Source organism: Ammospiza nelsoni, chromosome 5 (genome assembly GCF_027579445.1).
Source record: "Ammospiza nelsoni isolate bAmmNel1 chromosome 5, bAmmNel1.pri, whole genome shotgun sequence".
Taxonomy (NCBI): Eukaryota; Metazoa; Chordata; class Aves; order Passeriformes; family Passerellidae; genus Ammospiza; species Ammospiza nelsoni.
In genome coordinates this window covers 52,780,412-52,797,439 of record NC_080637.1, presented here as the reverse complement: position 1 = coordinate 52,797,439, position 17,028 = coordinate 52,780,412, and the positions used below count along the sequence as shown (strand labels likewise).

Genomic DNA, 17,028 nt, shown 5'->3' with positions numbered 1-17,028 from the left:
TCTGCTGCTCTCTTAAGTCTGAGGATTTATTCTAGTTTGTCAATATAGCCAATACATTTATCATGGGCCACTGTGCAGCAGACTGGGGCCTCAGTACACTTCTTCGTGTCTTGCCCTTTTCTACGTGGAATCCATGCTGAGAAAAGCTCTTTTAAATTCCTTTTGCCACTCCTGGCACACCAACTTTTGATGTTCATTTTATCTTTCTTTGCCTAGAGCGGCCAAGAAGTTCAGTTCTGAAGTCTGAAAGGGACTTTGACTACTTCAATTATGACAAACTGAATGTCACGAATCTCTCTTACAAGTGGTATAAGTAGGACCCAAATCTATGTGAAATGGCAAACACAAGGTGTTAGTGTTCTTTGCTGACTATCCATCTTGCTAATATTTGTAATTCTATTACAAGCAAATCATACTCACCTCTTTGGAGATAGTGATGTTAAAGGCCCCTGCTCTGTAGTGAACCAGTGAAGCAGACATAAGAAAATAATCGGAGACTCCCAGATATATCATGGAATCACCCTGATGATTCCATGATGTATCTCACCTTGGGAGAGCAAATGGAGCTGGCACAAAGGGAGGGTCTGTGTGATTTCCTACTAGATAGACTATGCCTGCAAAAAGTCATTATCAAATATTTCTAGTTGAAATATTTTTATCTGTTAGAATGCATTAGCAGTGGTTGAACAGAAAGATTTTTTCCTAGTCTGAAGAAAAGCTTGACATTAAAGAAATCTTGAACTAAGCAAATAAGTTTGTGTTATGCCCTAAAAATCAGCAAATTATGGCTCTTAAAAAAAACCAAAAACCAGGAATCAAAGAAAATCTGGGTGCCATGCTTTCAAAGTTTTAATTTGAGAATTCAAGTGAGTATTCTGAACAGCAGCTACAAGACACACACAAAAAAATAATTCTCTGGACCACAGTTTTCTTTCTCTTGTAGCGAAGACACCTTTTAAAATTTAATGCTGAGGGTGGCATTTCAGGAAAATCTTCAGGCACTCCTGGAAAGCACTGGAAGTTGCTTAGGACAGGGACACAAAAGAGCCTTTTATATCACCTAACACTTAGTCCTGGCCCAGCTGCCAATTCTCCCTGGCCTATTTTGGGTGCTGCACAGGTAGGGGACCTTGGTTCAGGTATGCTAAGAAAATAACTATTAAAATGTGAGGGGGTATGAGGCCATGAAATTAAAGAAGAGTAATACAGACAGTAGGTAGTGTAGTTACTGACACTGTGAATGTTAGTAGCTGGAAGATTCAATAGGGAAAACACTGCCATGGGAAGGTATAAAACCCTAAGAAAAAAAGCTGGAAGTTGGAAGAAGACAATTTATAACCATCAAGAACCAGCCTGTTCCAATGAGCACTGAATAACTTCCTTGACTGACTTAGAAAAGTCATCCTGTGTCCCACTGTGATGTCCATGTATTAAAGCTTTGCCTATGAATTCAATATAGTGACAGTAGCTGATAAGCAATTGCTTAGTTCTTTAAAGCTGTGTACATCCTGCTTGCAGAGTTTTTTGTATGTGGCAAGAGTTGCTTGAACAAAATCAGCTCTGGCACATTTTTCTTAACTGAAGTCTGTTCTGAGAGCCATGGGGATGCTCTGAATTACAAGGACTGTTGAAACTGCTGGAAAAACTGGGTGTTGCTGAGATAACTCCTGCAACAAAGGTGAAAAGTAGATAAGAACTGTTATGTGCTGCTCAAGGACTGTCTGAGAGAAGCCTTTTTTTGGGTGTAATTTGTACTTATACAAGATGCTGAATCATGTCAAAACAAACAGCTTTGGACTGCAATCATGTTGGGAACCATCACAGATTATGCATCACTGCTAACAGGTGAAGACTAAGCAGCAGTACAAGAACTGTGTATCTAAAGAACACTTTTAAGCTGTTTGTAAAGCACCTCTGAAGGGCTTCAATTCTGAAATAATTTAATTATAAATAATAGCTTGGGTTAATTAACAAATCCTGGTTTCCAAAATAATTCTTGACCAAAATTCCCAAAATGTCTTATTGCTTTTCTAAGTAAATGTTGGAGAGGCCGAATAAGACTGTAGTGAGAGAATTCATCAACTCAAAAGATAATCAGAAAAGTCTTAGAAAGCACACTTATATTAAAGACAAATAACCTTCAAATACAAGTTAATGTGTGATTTGGAGACTGCTGGAGAATTAACTAGGGAATAGTCTACTTGTGCAAAGGTGTCAGTCTGGCTTAAAACTAGAAGAATGATAGACAAAATCAAAACAGATGCTATTTACAAAACCACATCACAAACAGTTATTACTTAGTTTAAGAAAAGCATTTTTGCAATGATGAATCTGAAGAAGAATGCTGGGAGATTGAAGAAGAAACACAGAAATTATTATAAGGGAAAAAGTGAGAGTATTCCCTTTGGAAAAACCACTAATTCCTCCTGGTTCAGGCTTGTTCTCCTGCTGTTCACAACTGAATACACTTTGCAGAAGTCTCTCCCATGTAGTGAAAAATTCAGGGCAGAGTCGCTTTTTTGCTACATGTTTGCACAAGAGAACTAAACTCTCCTATGTTGTTAGTGAAATACTGCTAAGCAGGACTAAATCCTTTGGAAGATGATGTTAGCACGTTTTTCTGCATATCAGTGCTGAAGAAAAGGGACTTTTTTCATATAGAGAGTGCTTCATTATAAATATGATTGAAGACTTTTTCTGAAAGGTGCTGAATGCAGCCTCAGTCTGTTACTTTTGATTGGACTGTGTGGTCTGTTTATACTGTATAAAAATCAGATGGGTTCAAAGAGAAATGGGGAATTCACACAGAGATTATGAACTTCTCAATATGAATATGAATGTGACAGCACAGCTCAGAGTGCCCTGGAACCTGAAGTGTTTAATTATGTGCTATGTAAGAAAATTGTCTCAATGACCATGATTTTCAGTAATATTTCCCACTGCTTGGCACATGGAAGGTATAGGTCATTTTAAGAAAAATAAATGTCTACTTACTCTGCTTATGAATAACAGAGCAGATAATAGAAATACCCACAATGAATAGTGAAGAATGGGAACAAACTCTATGACTTGAATTATATTACTTACAGGAATTTAATTAATTTGAGTTGAGAAACAACTCAAATGTTTTCAATCTTGAGGGGAAAAACTCTAACAAGAACAATAATAAAAAGCTGTGGCATTGACTATAGTAGTGAAAATCTTATATCCTTTTTGAACATATATAACTATTGTATTCATGTCTCTGCAAGAATGACACAGGTATAGTTACTGGTGGTAAAGAAACAAGCTCTGTGTGACAGTCTGCCTGCAGCATCTTGTTACCTCACTGAACACAAGTCTTATGTCCACACACCAAAAGCATAAAGGATCAGAAGGAAAATGCTCATCTCCAAAATCTAAAGAAATAACACAGGTCAATTACAACAGACTGAAAGGTTGCAGGTGACTTCCTATGGGTACAGAAGAAATCTGAATATTGTATATAAGATGCATGCAAGAGATTTCTAGGGTGCAGTATGGAGTATGTTAAGATACAGAACAATGGCTGTATTTTTCTTCCTTTCCTTTTTTTTGTACTATGAACACGGGAATAGTTTGGCATCTAATAAAAATAGCTACAATTTGAGCACTATGAAAATTACTTAATCAAAAACTGCTATCACCAACTCACTCTTATGCTTTTTAAGCAGTGCATCCATCAATTTGATTTTGTATTTGATATTTAGGCATAGCTATATGAAAAGAGAGACAAGTCAGAAATGCAGGCCTGTGTTTTAACTCCTCCCTTCGCTGACTGAAACCATCTTTGCAAATTACATTTTATCCAATTTGGTGTGAATGGGCTTATCAAGATAACCAGATAGAAAGCAGTAGATACAGCTGGAGGAAAGGAAAGGGACACAGTGGCTTTCTTACCATGGACTGACATATTTGAAATATAAAATCTATCAGACTGGGACATGAATGTCATTTATATTAACAAGAAGCAATTATAGCAATACTGTTGACTGTTAGTTGTTGACTATAGTTGACTGTTTTTATTAATTTGAGAGTCTCAGACAAATCTAGGGGGTCAGAGTCTCAGAAGAGCTATATAGAAAGCAATCTGCAAAATTGTGAATGTTAGTTTATAAATGATGCTCAATTAGCCACATTTTGTCTAAGAAAAAATTTTCAAGAAAATTGTAGTAAGAACTGTAAGCATTGTTTCATATTCTCTTTTGAAAGCTGTATTTATAAATTGTAGGTCAGCTTGCCAAAAAGCTTAATCAGTCTAGATGCCTTTTATACCTGCAGCCTTCCATTTGCAACCTTGGACTCTCTAATATGGTCAAATGTCAGTGCTTTCATGTGCATAGGTCTAGTCAGCTTATTTGCTAGCACACAGAGGAAGAAATGTAAATTAACTGCACTTCACACACTCAACAAAGGAGTCTAGTTTTGAAAACAGATCATTACAAATGTCTTTACAGATTTTTCAGTGGTTAATCACATCCTGTAGCTGGATCCTTAGAAATCAAAATTTGAAAAGTCCCTTTTATGGTACAAACAGTGCTACTTCTCACAGAATAATTAGAAAGTTTGCTGTACATACCTAGATCCTCCTCATGATTTGACTTTAACACTATCAATGCTCAGCTGGCAACTGTGTAGCAACGTGCACAAGTGGCCTCTGCGATCCCCTGACACTCCGAAGATAACTGCAGTACACAGTCCTGAGATGAACACAGCAATTTCTCCTTGGTCTTTGCTGCCTGGGGAAAAAAGCCAAACTCAGCCAAGAAAACATCTGCTGTAAGGGAACTATTTAAGAAGTGGCCTGTAAATCAAATGTGAAAGGACTTCTTGCTTCTATTATCCAAGAAAACATCTGCTGTAAGGGAACTATTTAAGAAGTGGCCTGTAAATCAAATGTGAAAGGACTTCTTGCTTCTATTATCTAGAATGAAGAATGGGTTTCCAAGGGATTGAAGTATTTTAGGGACATGCCTGGTATCCAAAAACCGATTATATGCAAAGGTTTCCAGGACATGAATTTTCAGTGTGGTGCAGGATTTGACAAGTTTGCAAAAATGTCACAATTTCACAGAAATACAGGACATTCCAGTTTTTCATGACAGATCAACCTGAAGGTCTCTGGGACTGCAACAGCAGAACCCAGACAGCTCATAAATATATAACTCAAGTTTCATCAGTGCTTTAATTGCTCTACTTTGCTCTTTCCTGTAAGAAAATTTTCAATAACTCCTTTAGATCTTTACATTACTCCATTTTTTTGTCCAGCCCCAAATCCATTCATTCTCCTTTCTAAGAGAGAAATCTTTCTAAAATCCCTACTAAGATATCAACAGAAATATCTTTAAACCTGAATTCCAGCAAATTTAGGTACTAGAACTATGGTTAGGAGTTGCAAAAGCTGTAGACCAACCACATAGGATAGAGAGTTGAATGGTTGTTAGAATAGCCTTATAAAAACCTCATTTACCATAATAGCACTGACACTGAAAGCATCACTTTTCACCCTTTCATCTTGATTACTTGGGTTTTCTTCTCTCAGGCATTACTTACTAGAGTGATGGCACAATACTATAGAGAAAGAGCCCTGTCCAAGAGAAAGTTCAAACCATGAGTCTCTCCACTTTCCTCTTAATTTTTTTTAGGCAATGCAAAATTCCTGGAAAAAGAAGCTGTGATCCTAAAAGATTAATTTTTACCCTAGACTGCCCCTAACAAAACCAGTGTCTAGTATTGCCAGTCACAATATTTTGCAAGTCCTTCCTATCACCATTACCATATTAAACCTCCCCTTTTCAGCTCATGTATTTCTCTTCACAAAAGTGATGTAACAGAAGAAAAAACAGAGAGGCTGGAGGAACAGTGACAGCAGTTCCCAGCCACCAGTGTCACTGAGACAGAATGCAGAACTGCATGCCCACGCTCCTTTGGAATCAGGATGTGCTGTGCTGTGAAATTTTGCAGCCAGGTGATCCATCTTGCTGTGCTATCTGGCTCACAACACAGCAATGCCTACTGTTACCAGCTGCTCCATTAACCCAAATTGTAGAGATTAGCACCTTGCAAACTTTTCTGGTATCCCAGAAGTTTTAGCCCTCCCCACTCCCAAGAAAAGTTATACTATTTAATACCATTGTATTAAAATTGTGTTGCAAGAATGCTGAAATAAGTGTAAAAATCAGTGTGTAATCATGTCATTACAGACATTCTTACACTGCACAGGCTTATGAAGCTAAGTCAGTTTTCCATAGCAACCCAACTTCTGGAGTTTCTGAAGTTCTGAATGTTTGGCATTGTGACAGTGCCCTTCCTTTAGTAGGAGCTCTTTGGAAGGCAATATACACTGTATCAGCACATAGCTAATTAGCTATGAGCTAATTAGCTATAGAGTCAAGCTTCCAGCTATACTATACAAAGAAAGTAACAAATGTGGCCACTGTAAACTCTGTGGTCCTGAATATTCATGCAATGCTGGGCAAACTGAGCATGCTAACAAATGTCAGAAATGATACTTCCCAAAGAGACCTCTGGAGTAAAATAATTTAAAAAAACCCAAAAACCAACATTAGTTGTCAGGGGATGTTTCCTTCTTAAGAAGCTTATTCAAATAGATTATTGTTGGATTGTAGTTAAATGATAATGTAGATCTGACCTGAAAAATAATTTCCCACTATATTTCTTAGTTTCATTTGCAATCCTTCTCCCAGAGCCCTCCTACCTGCATTCTGTACAAAACTTCCAGTAGCCATGTGTGTCTTGTCCAGTCTGCACTGATTGTAGCAGAAGCCTTTGCCACTGACAGATAAATGCCAGTGCCAGGAATAAAAGAAGCAGAAGTTTCTGGGAAATCTACAGCATTAATTCTGTGCCTACAGAATACAGAAAGGGGCATTATTACACTGCATGTCGAAAGACTAAGAAGGACCTCTGATCACTTAAAATCCTTTTGGTATAAAAGGCAAAGTCTGTGCTTGAGTAAAAAAGCATTTCTTAGAAATGACTGACCCATGTATATTTTAGGAAAGAAAGACACTTGTACCATTTTAACTCATAGCATCCTTGGAAAAAGAATCCTTGATATTTAGCCAGGGTGGGATTTATTGTTTTGTTTGTTTTGTTTTTTGTTTTTGGGGTTTTTTTGTGTGTGTGTGTGTGTGTGTGAGTTTGTTTTTGGTTTTTTGTTTGTTTGTTTGTTTGTTTTTTTTGTAACAAAAAACTTCCCTTGAGAGAAGAATGAACTCTTTAAAGAGGACTCTTCTTGCCAGGCAAAGAATAAATCCATGTTTAATCTCAGATACTGCATTTATAAATAAATCCAGGTTGTCCAAATGCTAGCATTTGCTGAAGACAACCAAAGTTTTTGTTCTCCTATTCTGCTTCCATGCCTAAACAAAGGGCTCTGGAGAGGATCCATTTTTCTAAATTAAATCTTACTTGAATATTTCCCTGCCAAAATAAATATTTCTGAAATTCAAGGTTATTGTCTTGCAAATGAGTGTGTTGAACTGAGCTGAACATTGTAAAGATATCACATGTCATCTTATCATGCAGTATACATTCCTCATTGTCCCTGCTATCTGGCAGAGATCTCTGAAACAATTGCCATGAGTCTGCTTTCCCCGGGGCAGAAGGCACCAGCTACTTTCAGTTAAAATGACCGTAACTTTCCAATAACATCTCAGGCATGCCTGATACCTTTAGGTATCTTGTTTGCTGTCAGCCAAAATCAGATTATATACTGGGAAAACCGCAAATTTCAAGAACTATGGTTGGGGGAATGAACTGGGTTTTGAAAATCATGCAATAATTTAGATTGAAATAGGACTTCAGGAGACTTTTCTGGTTCAGCCTCCTATTCAAAGATGAAACAACTCAGAGACTCTGCCCACCTGAGCCTTGAACTCATCCAAGAATGCAGACTCCCCAACATTTTCAGCCCTTGTTCTGGTGCTCCCTAGAATGTTTTCCTAACTGCAGTACTTTTCATGATGTGACTTAAAGCCTTTTGCTTGTCATTGTTCCAGTGTGTACCTTTGGAAGAATCTGGCTCTGTGTTCTCTTGGTTTTTTGTTTATAGCCTATTGGAAGGTGGGATTGAAGGCTGTAGAAAGACCTGCTTCTATATTAGTCTCTGTATTTGGAAAACTTGTAGGAAATTCTGCAAAGCCATTTTTCTACTGGCTGTCCCTGGTACAAAGATTTTCCTCTTCAATAAATACTTGTTGAGCCCTATCCAGTTAAAATGGTAATTTATGATGCAAATTCATCCAAAAATATTCTGTAAAAGGCATCTTCCTGCCACATCAGCCAAGATACATCATCCCCTGCACACATTTTCATCTTATCCCTTTTTTGGCTTTTTTTTTTCATCAAACACAAACAGATTATTTTCACTGCTACAGGTCCTTCATAATAGAAGATTGTTAATAACATCAATTCTGCCCTCTTTCACACCTATTTCTACTGCTGCATCATAGCCATGCGTACACCTGTCTTGCCCCAAACTCCGACACAAACTAGATGAAAAAAAAAACAGCCAAGGTGCTCCTTCAGAAGCTTTATAAAGCTCACCTCTGAGTGTAGCAGAACAAGTACTTCTAAAACCAATCAGAAGCAGAGTTAGATGAACCACTAAAATTTTACACTGAACAAAACACTGGCTGTGTAATTATTGCACTGTTGTAATAAAAAGTGGTTTCATCATAAAACTTTGAAAATTATTTCCTTTACTTAACTTGAAATGACATAGTTGATCTTAACAACTGAGGGACTCTCCTGCCCACTCCAGCTTGGGAAAGTCTCTTTCAATACTGCTTGCTTCAGGAGCTCCATGCCAATCCTCCTGCCTACAAGAGGACATAGGAAAGCATGTGCCTTGCAGATTAGATTCAGGCACCTGAAGGCCCAGATACACTGCTGAATAATTTAATCCTAATTTTTATCATAATTCTTGCAACACTCTATGATCCTTACCTAAATCCAACTACAAATATTCCTAAAACCAACTACAAATATTCCCATCTACAACTCCTCTTAAGCTCACATATAAGACATTTAATCTAAGATCAAGACAATCTGTTAGGATCATTTTGTCCTTGAGTTGTATTTCATATTTGAGAGTTCATGTCAGGTTTCTGAACTCTTATACTCCCTTAATTCATAATGTGGGTGGCCTTGGGAAATACTTGATCATCACCCTTACCTCAGATTGGCTCACATCTGTTGGATGAAAAAGCAAGTTATGAAGCAGCACGGCAATTTCTCTCTGTAGTGGTTACTTTTAGAAAAAGTGTGACATATGTATCTGAAGTACTGGTATGTCAAATGCAGAACTGTCTCAATTGTTGCTTGTGTACAGGAAGCTGAGTTTTAAAGACAATCCTCTAAAATGATTTCTTCCAGTTTCTTTCACAGTATGTGTGTTTTGCCACTGCACTTTAACCTTTACAGCCTGCTTCAGATATCTGACTTATTTTCTTACTTTCTTTCCTGCTTTAAGGAATCTCTAATTTCTTGAACGTTTCAATGCTATTTGTGAGTTGATAATATACACAGAACCTACTGTTAACAAACAGAGCATCTTTTCATTCCAAATTCCTCGGGCCTTCCTTCTTTCATTAAGACATAATTAAAACTTTAATACTGAATGATGTCCTGCTTTCCAATGTTTGTAACACAAGAGTCTTTAGCTTTTGACCTCACAATTGCTGAATACAAAACACCTGGGTTTTTTCATCGCCAGGCTCCACAGTATTAGAAAAGCAAAGAACTGAAATTTGTGATAAGGTAACACTGGAATATCTTTTTACAAAATGCATGTTTTATGAGGGAGAAGTAAGTCATGATTCCCCAGGAATTCCTGTCTCCAAAGCAAAATATGGCCTCTCACTGAAATAATCTAAAGCTCTCTTATGACTGTCAGTGAAGGCAGACAGTGATCACAGGTGGAATTTCTCTCAAGGTTCTTGTAGCAGGCAAGAAGCATGAAGGCAGGATCTATTGCTTCAGCCTTCAATTCTCACATTAAGGGAAAGGATGTGAGGCACCAAGATCTTCAAATATGAGAAATACCTTTGGGATGGGCACTGTTAATCTGCTCTTACTACTAATGCAGGGGTGTGCCAGCTTAGTCTGTTCATTCAGCATTTGGAAGGCCATGCTGCCTGTCACAAGAACTCCTATGCTCACACTAAGAACATAAAGGCATCAGAGATCCCTAGGAAGCAAGCGAGATCAATACTATTTTGGGTGATTGATGTTTGCCCTGCACTTTTCAACTCCTCAGAAGCCTTTAAAACAATGTTCATACAGCCAAATAAGTGGATCTGATCCTTGCTTTCATCTCAGTGGCATAATCCCTTTTAGTTTTCACGTCACAAGTCCATTGTTTACCTGTCAGCATGCTCGGTACATAAATGACAATTAATCCTTAGCATGACCCAGTCTTTGTTGAATTTAACCTTTATTACTTTATAACCTTGTTAACCTTTATTACTAATATTAATTCTGTAAACAACCGAAATTCTATTACATGTCCTTCACACCCATGGAGTAAGCTTTAGGTAAGAGACAGTGAAAGTTAGCATAAATAGAAAGAGTATGGAAAACATACTGTGGAAATTTTCTTTTAGGGGCAGAATTATGGCAGTCACTACATTCTTTTTTTAAAGAATAGTAAATGCAGGTGCTGTCCCATGCCAAATGCAAGAGTGAGAGTCAAGGTGTGAAGCTATGTGGCTGTTCCAAAATGGTAAGCTTTTTTTCTCCAATTTTGTCTGTTTATTTTCAGCTAAATATTGCACTATAAGTCAGGTTTCTGACACTTTAAAAAAAGAAATTGTATGACCATCTAATCCTGGTTCTAAGAAAGTATATAGATATAAAGAATGTAGTAGAACCTTCTGGACTGTAGGAGAATGCAGTCATCAATAAAGGATAAATTCACACCCGAGATGCACACAAAAGAAAGGAAATGAATTAGGGAAGAGGCAAAGTGTCTTCCTGGTGGAAGTGACAAAAGGAATATATTCTCTTTCAGTATTTAAGAAGCTTGTTCCTTCATTGCACCTCTATTAAGAAATTATATTCTGTACATAGAGTATTTATGATAAATTAACTTCTGGAAATGTTAAGACATAATAAAGTCCAGCCAGTTCTGAGTAATCCCCACTTTAAGACCAGGATTAGCCTCAAGCCTCAAGGACAGCCAACACAGCAGGAAAAAATACCATATCTTTAGCATCTTCTCACCCTTGTCACAGATCTATTAACAACATATATGATACAGATGCTTTCATAAATAATGCATACCATGAGTTGCAAAAATTCAGTATCCATTACTTCCCTCAATGAAATTTGGACAAGGATGGATAGGCAAGAGGACTTTAGGTAATGATTTTATTGCACAGAGCCATCACTGTGTGAGCCAGCAGAGATTTCTGATTCCTTGGATATCACTTTGGCAGGCACTAGCTTTTGGTGAGACTGAGTGGTTCTGCTCCACTACTCTACCCTTTCCCCACACCCATGTCTCGGCAACTGTATTTTATCATCTGTCCTACCACCTGCAGAGTGAGCATGACAAAGCAATCCCAGTCAAGCAGGAGTAGGTCTGTCTTTATAACACCACATTCTCTTTACAGAGCCTCCCTAGGATACACTGGCTTTGAGAGTTCCAAGGTTTTTCAACTGAATCTTCTAGTCTAACACAATAAGGTAGGTCAGATACTGCTACATGAGCTTGACTAAATAAGATTACATGAGAAGGGACTGCAAGGGTAAATTCAAAGCCTGTGTGAGAATTACATGGTGATCACAAAGGAACAGTGAAGGGTTTCCTGGCATGAGAATGCAGTGATGTGGTTGAGTGCAAAGCAGGCTCTGAGCCACTGTGTGGTGGGACATAACCACACAACACAGATTCACAAAAGCTGAGGCAAATTGTTTCTTTCTGTGACATATCCCTACTATAAAAATAAGGTTTCTTTGTTCAAAATTCTTTAATTGATCCTGATTTTCACTACCAATGACAGCTACTGCTCAATTTCCTAGAAATAACAATACTGTTTCTCAAGACAACTCCAAGTCTTCCCAGTGCTGCCTTAGAAAATTGTTTATTAGGGACCCATAATAACTTTATGCTGGGCTTAGCACAGAGGGGAGTGGCACATCCTTTTCTAACATGTCCGACTGTGATCATGATACCTGTCTAAGTATAAAACCATGCTAGTTAATTAGTAGCAATAGGTTTTGCTGGTTTCCCAGTCATTTGGAGTCTATAAAGTCATTCCTGGATTTCTAACCAGAATCATATTGTCTTGGGCAATCTTTTCCATAATCTTAGAAAACACATAAATGCACTTAAAACAAGCACAAACCCTCTGCTCCACCAAAAAAAACCCCACCCACCCACCCTTTGTTAGTCTAACTTCTGTATTGAACTTAGAATTACCAGGTCAGACTACAAATGGTTGCAAATCTATGTTCTACCTAGTACCTCATAAAAAACTGGTCTTTGGTAGATTTCCCACTATAAGACAGACAAAATACATTATCAATATTGCCCTGGTATTGGTTCTTCGAGGAATCCTTACAAAGTTATCCCAGGACACTGTGCAAGCAAAAGTAGTCTCAGGGAAAAAAACATTTTGAGAACATAATCCACATTCTGACAAATTTTGAAAATGTACCCTTTAATTGGTCCATCTCTGGTTCTTGCCATTTGGTTTTCTCTATTGTAAGCAACTCAAAATAAATACTTTAAGGTAGCAATGCTGTATTATGCACAATAGACTCCTGAAGTCACATACCCTACGTGTTTTCCAAAAAAGTGCCCTAACTTTTCTTGCAAACATGCCACTTTCAATCCTGATTAATGAGTCAATTAAAAATCAATGTAAAACCAGAAAGACTGATTTTTCTATTATTAAAGGACATGGATATTTACTATATATTTATCTATCAGGATTGCTAGAAACATTGATGCAGATAAGATACCTCTTTCCCATAGCATTTAATTCACACTGAAGGACAGAAAACAGCAGTCTGTGCTTTGGAGTTGATAAGTTCTTCTTTGGATCTTGAATGTATGGTGGGTAAGAAGCTGAAAGAAAAACTGAACAGCCATGGGAATAAAAGAAGTACCATTCCAGGCTGCTTCCTCACACCAACAAGCTGTACTTCTGCACCCCAAAGCTGATACTCTTGCTCTCATTCCCAAGCCCCTCTCAGACTCAGGATGATTGTACAAGGTCCGTCAGATGACTGAGGCAGACTGAGCTAAGCAGAAGCAACTTGTCAGCTGCCTGATAGTCTGAATGAGAGCTGCCAATTGCACCTGAGGACAATAGATGTCAGACAAACTGCTCTGATTTTTATCTTCAGTAACTGAGCAGGCACAGAACAATATCTGTATGTAAATAATTATCTTAATTCTTTTGTCTTCACAAAGGTTAAAGTACCTTCAAGTACTTGAAATAGAGAAAAAAATTAAAAACTCCTTTGTTTCAATTTGTGTACCTGTCTCACCCTAATGAAGTATCCTACTTACCAGAGTGTAGATACCATGTCTGGTTTCTCCTTTGTGAACAGTCTGCAAAAACTTTTAAGAAAAATCACAATAAAGATTACAGATGAAATTTGCCTAAGAACTCAGCAAGCTTCTGATGTAGAAAAAGTCACCATACTTGTCTTGTACAGGTTTAACACACCCATAAAAACACACTATCTTAAACTGTCCATACTCAGAATAGACTATATCTGAAAAGGCATTTTGTAATTGTCTTGCCTTGGTCCTGTACAAGATTCTCCAGTTTACAACCCACAGAGTAATTTGTCTCACTTTCAAACATTTAGAAACCCCACTAGTTAGCAAACACAAGACAAACAGTTCTCAAACACAATAGCAAATACAGAGTCTACCCAACCTGAAGTCGAAAAAGAGCACTTTAGTTTCCCAAATATCTCTGCTGTTATCTCTGGGACTGGATTTTTCAGTTTCTTTTCTCCATTGTTACCAGTCACGCTTCAGTATACTCAAGAACCAGTATGGTTTTTGCAGCTCACCCAACAATCTCAAATCAAAAAGGACTCCATAGTCCCAGAGTTTTAACCCTTCCTACACACTGATATTTCATATGGAAGACTGCCTCTTGAGGGAAAAGGAATATGAAGTTTATATAATTGATGGAAGAGATATATTGGTAGGAATGCTTAAATAAAACAGCAAATGACACAGGAGTTTGCTAAATTACATAAAGGCAGATAAACCCTCTTCCCAACTACTGGGAATACCCACAGAATAAGAAAAACTCCAGTAAGCTCCTGCGCATGGTTTTCTGCATTCTGTGTAGAAAGTCATGCTATCCACTTCCCAGCTCATGAGGCAGCCATCAATCTTACTCAGTGAAATCTTCAAACAGAAACCACAGGAGGCAATGGCCCCCCCTACTCCACAAGTTGTATCTGTGAGTATGTCTGGGACACTCCCCAATTTTTTAGCAGCTTTGCAAAAGCTTTGTGTTACCACAGCTTTTCCTAAGTGTGGCTTTACTACTGATGCCCTTCATAAAGGCTTTCAAGGCCTTGGAGCAGGGTTGCCAGAGAACTATTAATCTATGCCAGGCTGCAAAATAAATAGCATAGCTGCAATGCCTACACAGAATCTGCTAACAATGGATAACAATGTTGGGAGGCAGTTGTCTGATGAGCTGATGGAAAAAACCATTGTCACTGTTTGGATCCATTGAGTCAATGTTGCTGAGCTCTGTAACTGCCCTATCCTAGCACCTGAGCCAGGACTATGAGGCTCATTTTTACCAAAGTCCATTTAGCAAAACAAAAATCAGTGTCCTTGTTCTGGCTCTGCCCTGCCTGCTGCCCGCAAAGCTAAGAACTGAGGGGTGGTTCCCAAGACACAGGGAAAGAGTAAGAAACACTGAGACACTGAACAGGACTGCAGCAGGCATTATCTGTCGGCCCAGATTTAGACTCGAGTCCATCATTTGCATAGGTCTGTTCTAAGCTTTCCTCTCTGCTTTTCTGCCCATAGTTTGGCTCACTCACCAGCCTCCTGTACAACCATTCCCTTCCTTTCTGGGAATTGACAGTGGCATGAAGCACACTCAGCCTAGGCAGCCACTTCCCTGGGCTCACACAAATTGCAGTCCTGTTAGATTCCCAAGAGGTGGATGCAGTGATCTCCCTAAGAAAAAAATTAGCCTCTTTTTACCACCCAGAGGAATGTGATTTTTAGTCTGCTAATGAAAAGATACAAAATTCTGACTTTAGCCACTTCAAATACTTTTGCTCAGCACACAACTCCCAACAATTTGATACTGTTAAAAATATGGAAATACAAGAAAAACCACTGAAAGTGTCTGAAGCAATCCGGCAAACTCCAGGAAAACTGCTGGAAGGTCTTTTGCTCCATACAATCAAGATTTTAATCAGCAACAGAGAAGATAAGAGCCATGTGAGCAAACTCAGACACTGTTTAAGAGTAATCTGTAGACAGCCCACCTGAGATGGTATAATGCACTCACTGTACAGAGCATTAGCATAAAGGGCTCTAAAACACCTTTTGGCAGTAAAGCTGACCACCAGTGAGCTGCAAGAATTTAGGAGGTTGCCTCCACTGGCTTTCATTTGAATCTCCTCCAGTGGTACACTTCAATGGCACTTTGGCACTTCATCTCCCAATGATACTCCAGCCTTCATACCCTTCTCCTTCTCTTCCCACATTTTACCACATCTTTCAGTGCGCCTCTTGTCATTCAAAATATGAGCACTGAAAGTTAATATATACACATATGTATTTATTGATACATATTATAAAATACATCATTTATAGTGGCAAATACATGAAGAGAAATAACAGAAAAGGTCCACCGGCTCACAGCTTTATTACCCCACTCTTCTTTCAGGAAAAAAAATTTCCATGAGGTATGTAATTGAACCAAAGAGACCTTTACATTTTATAGTTCTCCTCTGCCATGGGACTTGGTCAACAGGACTCCAGCTTTAATTTTCAAATTACTCAAGAGCACCCACAAGGGCTATCAGTAGGGTTTTACAGCTTTGGTGAAACAGGTTCTGTTTCACACTGACCATGAGCAAAAGAAACATCCTCAATAAAGTATTTTGAGTAGAGAAACCACAGTCTTCAACAACCATTCCAAGCTACTGACAAAGAGCTTTCTTTTGGCACCATACTGTGTATTATCTTAATGAACTAGACTTAAAAATAATTCACTCTTTCTCACAAGAGTGAACTATGCTGAAAGTCAAAATTCCTCTGTCCACAACCATTCTTTAAGCCTCTAAGCACACAGGTTCCCTATAGTATTTGGACAAGTGCCCTTCCCAGCCAGAGGTCAACTTCATATATGGCCATTGAAAGTCTCCAGCCTGCAGACTGAGACAAAATTAAAATGGTGGAGAAAACCTGTAACTCATCAAGTAACAGCCCCTTCCTCTAGAATGATGTGTGAAGGAAAAAATAATGGTGGTGTTGAGTCATGTGAAATTTGCCAGACTTGAAAGCTGAGGAAAACATTTTAGCCTTTCATCCTAATTGTTTCCTAGGAGGGTTTCCTGCTGTGTGGAAAATGTGTCTAAACCATATATTATAGCATGACTCATAAGTTCAAAGGAAAAATTCACAGAGTGGCAGCAAAAAGCTCACTTGTAACTTGGTCTAGCTGGTTACCCAATAATGACTAGTCAGCTCCTGAGAAACTGAACCACCTCACGTCACACAGTCGCTTCAGCTTGTGCAAGCTACAAGAAGGGTGGTTCTGCTGTTAGCAGCACGTCTGCCATAGAGCCAGTGGGGTAACAGGAGGTGGCTGTGACAGGGATAACTCTGGAGAATGAAGCAGAGTAGGACATCCATGGCCAAAGGAAAATGGTGCTGATATTGAGGCAGCAGCATGATACACTTTGGATTCAACGCTCCTGGAGAGAGCAAAGAATTTCTGAAAGGCACAGTGCTCCTCAAGTGCTCTCCTT

General features: G+C 38.5%; 1 pseudogene; it reads right to left on the bottom strand.

The window, feature by feature from the left end:
• LOC132073484 (BPI fold-containing family C protein-like) overlaps positions 1-17,028 on the bottom strand; it is a 36,802-nt pseudogene that overhangs the window by 18,364 nt on the left and 1,410 nt on the right.